Source organism: Hyperolius riggenbachi, chromosome 12, assembly GCF_040937935.1.
Source record: "Hyperolius riggenbachi isolate aHypRig1 chromosome 12, aHypRig1.pri, whole genome shotgun sequence".
Taxonomy (NCBI): Eukaryota; Metazoa; Chordata; class Amphibia; order Anura; family Hyperoliidae; genus Hyperolius; species Hyperolius riggenbachi.
Window position 1 is genome coordinate 96,786,656 of NC_090657.1, and position 6,000 is coordinate 96,792,655.

Consider the following 6,000-nt stretch of genomic DNA (forward strand, 5'->3'; position numbering starts at 1 on the left):
ATGATATAAGGGGGGGAGGGGGTGGCAAAGGCAACCCAATTCTGTTTCAGAGTGAAATAGCTGAGTGCTGGCTTATAATGAACCACCCCTCCCCCCCCCCCCAATCATGCTTTGCAGTAAAGGTGAGAACACACCCACTGTGTGTCACTCACAGGGATAGGACTCGATCCCTCGGGGGACAGATCAGGGCCAAATTCTGCTGCTATGGAGGGGGAAAGGGACAGCACACAATGTAGCAGCTTCCAGCAGGAGCAGTAGAGAGCAGAGAACAATGGGCATGGCTTGGACTCAGCAGAGATGATCCAGCACTCCAGATCTCATGACAATGCATCTGGGCCACCGTACACATGCTACATCCTTGGCCCTAACTGGCCACTTAAGCTGAGAGCCCTCCAATGTGTGTATGAGGCTTAAAAGTGTACCTGAGATAAATTAACAAAAGGATTTCTACCTACCTGGGGCTTCTTCCAGCTCTCTGTAGTCTGCCTGTTCCCTAGATATTATCCTGGTCCCCTCGGTTGTGTGCTGTCAGCCCAGTAAAGTCTGCAATTTGCAGACTACTGCATATGCGCGGCACCACATGTGCAGTTCATTAAGACTTTAACAGCCCTCGGCCAGAAGGCCCCCGGCCATGTATGCACAATCAGGGGGTGTGCAGAGCCCAGAACAGTGCATGAGCTGTGGCCTTAAAACCAGCTGGAACCCTTGGATATCCAATGAACTCCCGAGGGGCGCACAAGCACAAATGGGCCTAAATCATCCCACATAATTGCCATCGAACTCTCATAGACCTTATACTGTGTATATTCACGTTTATATGCATTATCGTAACAATTTTACGTGTATGTAAAAATATCCCCAGAGGTTCTTTATAACCTTCAAAGCCTGTGATATATTCCCCTTCCCTTTTGTGTATATATTGTTCTTGTTGTAACACGAACATTTACTTTTTTTTTTGTTCTTTTGAACGTGATTATTGTTATACCTTATTTGGTTAACTTTATGATTTCTGTAACCCGTGTTGGGTGTTTACAGAACCACTGTATGTTATATTTGCAAAATTGCCACACCCAATAAATAAAAATTGTGCCCAATAAAAGTTTTTGAAACTAAAACCAGCTGGATTGCGAACTTCACAGCAGCACAACGGAGAGGACCGAAAGGACATTGTGGGAGCAGATGACAGGGCCATCCAGGCAAAGGAGCTGTGGCCATAGACTTGAAAGCCGGCGAAACTGAAAGTGAGCTGCGACAGGGAACCGGAGAATTGTTCAGAGACGGCGCAGGCACAGGAAGGCTGCAGGCTTACTAGTATACTTAGTATACCACTGAGTAGATCAATTGGTGTCCCCCAAGGTTCAGAGTTGATGAACAATCTTGTGCCTGACTTTGTAGCCTTACAAAACAAAGAAACCAGCAGTTATGCAGGACTCAAGAATCAAAAAGAAAAATTAGAATTGGTGGCAGTGGGGATGCCACAGTAGGGAAGGAGTTCATATAACTTGGAGCTAGGCTTAAAGTTGAGCTCTTGGAGGTTTTAATTTGGCCAGAAAGCAATACTGATTTTGCTATTTATAGTTCTGGTTAGTTTTACGCTAGAGTGAGTGTTTTTTTTTTTTTAATTATTTGCGCATTAGATGTGAGTATTTTTATTAATTTTAAAACTTGCAGTACTGGTGAGTTGGGAAGGGGATCCATTGCCATTAAATACTTACTGGTGCTTTGTGGGGGGAGGTCCCATTTTCTGCCCCTTTTAAGTCCCTCCCCCGTGGTGAAAGCCATATAGACTGATGGAAGCACCTGGGAGGCGCATACTGCACATTCACTGGTTCTCTCCCATTGGCCACTAGAAGGCATGTCAGGAAGCTGGATGATTTGCACCTCGAAGGTGGTCTATGGCATTGAAAGTGAGTAAATAGGGGGAGACTTAGGTTGAAGGTTAGTGTTAGGTGTTAAAAGGGGGAAGGTTAGTGATAAAATAGGAGAGAGAAAAATTATGATAGAGATACAAGTAGCCAAAAAAGTAACTTCGACTATATCCCCCCACCTCCTAAAAAATGTGTTGATAACGTATGTACACATCTAAGAGACCTGTGCTTAGACTATCAAATCACATTGCTTCATTGTTATTACATGGAAAAACTGTGACTTGAAAATATTAAATTATGCAAAAATGAAAGCATGATAGCAACCGTTAAAGTGGACCTGAACTCAGAACTTACTTTTTGCTCTAAAAGATACGCCACATTAAAGAAAAACATTTCTTTGTAACAGCCAAGGCCGGTTCTGTCATGAAGCATGGTAAAACACTTGCATCAGGCGCAGAGGTTACAGGGGCAGCATTTTTGTACTGTGAGCAAGGTGAAGAGGTCATCATTGGGGAAAAGCAACTTGTTGTGCTGTGTGAGGAGTCGGACAGTGAGTGAGGAGGGGGGAGGCAGTGTTTCATTTGAATTAAATAAATCAGTGTCGGATGCTGTGCGATCATCTTAAATCGTGAGGGGGGGGCGCACCCTCACAAGTTTGCCTCAGGCAGCAAACATTCGAGGACCAGCCCGGGTAACAGCTGATACAAATCCTGCAGAAAATCTGCACTTTTTCTACTTCCTGCTCAAATGAGCTTATCTGTCTTATCTGCCATGGCAGTCAGCTGACACAGGGGAGAGATCAATTTACAACTTGTGATTAGACACAGATTAGGAGAAATTAGACAGGCTAAACTCTCTAAATCAGCGCTGCGTAATATGTTGGCGCTTTATAAATACAATAAATAAATAAATAAAATAAATACATACAGGGTGCATTTGTCATTTCTATAGGAGTAAATTTCTGTTACTATATGTATGTATTATGTTGAAAAACATACCAGTATCTTTTAGTTACTGACGAAGTTTGAGCTGTTAGAGCTATATAATAAGCTGTTAATATTTGCAGGGTTTATAAGTGATTCTACTTCTGAAAGCACCTGTCACTCAGGGCCGGCCCTAGACTTTTTACCGCCTGAGGCAAATTTAGAAAACAATTGCCGCCACCGCCCCCCCCCCCCCCCCCACTGTATTGTAAGTGGACGGCGATGCAGGAAGTGACATCAGTGGAGCGCACGCTGGAACGCGGAAAAGTTGAGTCCTCCCCGCCCGTTCCTCTTACTATCGGGCATCGGCTGCTTCCTATTTACAGCTAGAGGGAGCGCAGATCGGGGGACCCAGGCGAGGGAGGGGGGGTCCGACCCCCCTCCCCACCGCTAGGCCCAATACCCGCGTCCTGCTCGCTACCCCTCCGGCTCGGCGGCCGGCCCCCACGCATCTACGGACGGGTGGGTGCCGCCCCTACAAGTTTGCTGCCTGAGGCAAATGTTTCACCCCGCCTCATGAGCGGGCCAGCCCTGCTGTCACTGGAGCACTAAGGTGGCCACACACACACGGCTTGACCTGACACAATGCTTTGACAAGGGTCAGGCTATATTGTCCTTACCTGGGGGGATGGTAGCAAACACTCGTGCCATTTGAAGTCGTCACCTCACTTGGATACTGTCTAACATAGTGAAACTGAAAAATAAACAGCTAGGCCACCACACCAGACAGTGGCTACTGGGCAGCATGGTGGCATAGTGGTTAGCACTCTCGCCTTGCAGTGCTGGGCCTCCAAATCTCAGCCAAGGCACTATCCTACAGAGTTTGTATGTTCTCCCTGTGTCTACGTGGGTTTCCTCAGGGCACTCCAGTTTCCTCCCACATCCTAAATACATACAGATAAGTTATTAGGCTTCTTCCATAAAATTGGCCGTAGACCGTAATAGACATATGACTAAAGCTGAATACTCACCACCCGATGGGTCCAGTGATGTCTTCTTGACGACACGCGTTCAGCCATTACTCTTCCTGCTTGTGATGTCACGCGATGTTACCCGATGAGCGAGAACAGTAAGCCAAGCGACTGCGGTACTTTGCACAAAGTCATCAAGGATGTTAAAGATCTGATGAGCGGGCACCAGTGTAAAGGTTTTTACACTGGCGCCCACACACCACACAGCATACAGTAAGGTTATCTGTTTCTCATTGACCTGAGGAAGCGGGCTGAGTCCTGTGAAACGCGTTGTCTACAGTATAACCGCTTTTATAATAAAGACTTCCAGTTTTTCATCTACGTGAGTCTTCATTAGAGGTAAGATACCTCTTTTTATTCATTTTATATAGAGTAGATAAGCTTTACTAAGACCATACAGATTGGGCGCCTCCCCAACAACTTTTTTCCAGTTATCCCTACACCTCCAATAGAGGTGCTGACCTCTACTACCTACTGGCTTTGGCTAAGAGTAGAGAGGACCACAGGAGGAGAGCAACCGCCCTGTTCCAGCTGGTTCCAGGATAGCGTGAGGGAACGGTTATTTTCCGCAGGCACATACGGTGGTTGCAGGACTGCAACCCATCCTTGTGAGTATATCACTATCCACAATAATTTGTCACTATACGATAATAACGGTACCACACTATTGGGCTTCCGGCCTTCCCTTCTCTACAGGCGAAGGATCGCCTTGCACCTGTTCTACTACCTATCAATAAAATGCCTTTTAAGCCACAAGCAAGCAAGAAAATACTTTTTTTTCATCTACTTCTTGGTACCTGTTCAATAGCAGAGTTCTGAAAAGTTATTTTAACCAGAAGATAAAAAATTATCTCCAAGGAGAAAACTTAGGCCCTTATTCAATTCTCTTTTTCTCTAAGTTTTCTCCAAGGGAATCATTTTTCTTCTTTTTAACCACTTCCCTACACTGGTTGTCTTCAGAGGTCAGCTCAGCTCTGATTACTTTGGCAATAACTTTATAAATATTTAGCACAGCTAAATGATCTATATATTGTTTTTATCAGAAGAAATTAGGCTTTGTGTGGCTGATATTTGTTTTTAGTAAATAGGGTTAAAGAGAGAAGGTAGATCGGCACCAGATGCAAGGCAAACCTTCTGGGGGGTCTTTGGTGACTCACTGTGCCTCCGGACCAAGTAATAATGATACCATGTAGAAGGAAAAGATTCCGAGCACCAGAGGAGTTACAAAGCAAACCACCGCTTTATTTCATCCCACCATAACAGGTAGAGCTACAAAATATGGCGGCCTGACAGCCATTTCACATGCACAACACTTGCTTCCTCAGAGAGTCTCTGAGGAAGCAGGTGTTGTGCTTGCAAAACGGCTGTCAGGCTGCCAACTTTTGTAGCTCTACCTGTTATGGTGGGACAAAATAAAGTGGTGGTTTGCTTTGTAACTCAACTGGTGCCCGGAATCTTTTCCTTCTGCAGGGTTTTTACTAAAAACATTATTTTCTAGCGTTTTAAATAAGGAAAATAAGGGAAAAAAAGTAAAAAAATACACAATTTAACAAGTTTCATACATTATAGCTTTAATGTAAAGAGTTCTATTATACATTAAACACACACATTTTATTCGTCTATCTCTCCTGTTTATTTAAACAGTTCATTTAAGAGTTCATTTGTTTTCATACTGTATTAGTAACATATTGTATAAGCTACTGAATTGTTACATCTGTCTGCTCCTGGAATGTTTATTTTACACTAGCTTACTCATTAGCTATGCCATTGAATTCCCTGGTGGAGGAGAGGGGTTTGCTGTCATTCCTTTTCAACTGTGTAGCGTTTTTTATCAGCTCAGAGATGCGTAAACAGTGTTATCTAGGATTTTGTAGGGAAGAGAGTGCAGAGACTTATTTTCAAGCCATGGGGTAGCAACTGGTTTAATAATGTTTAATTTAAAAAGTGCCATAAGGTATTTTCTTGCTCACTTGCATTTTAATGACAAAGTGTAAAAAATATCACCTAGGAGAAAACTTGCATTGAATAAGGGCCAATTTTCAAGTTTTCTCCTAGGTGATATTTTCACATCTTATAAATAAAATGTCCCATATAAAATACACTTTTTCATCTGAGTTTTCTCCTAGGAAATAATTTTTCATCTTCTCTTTAAAATAACTTTTTAGCACTTTTTCAATT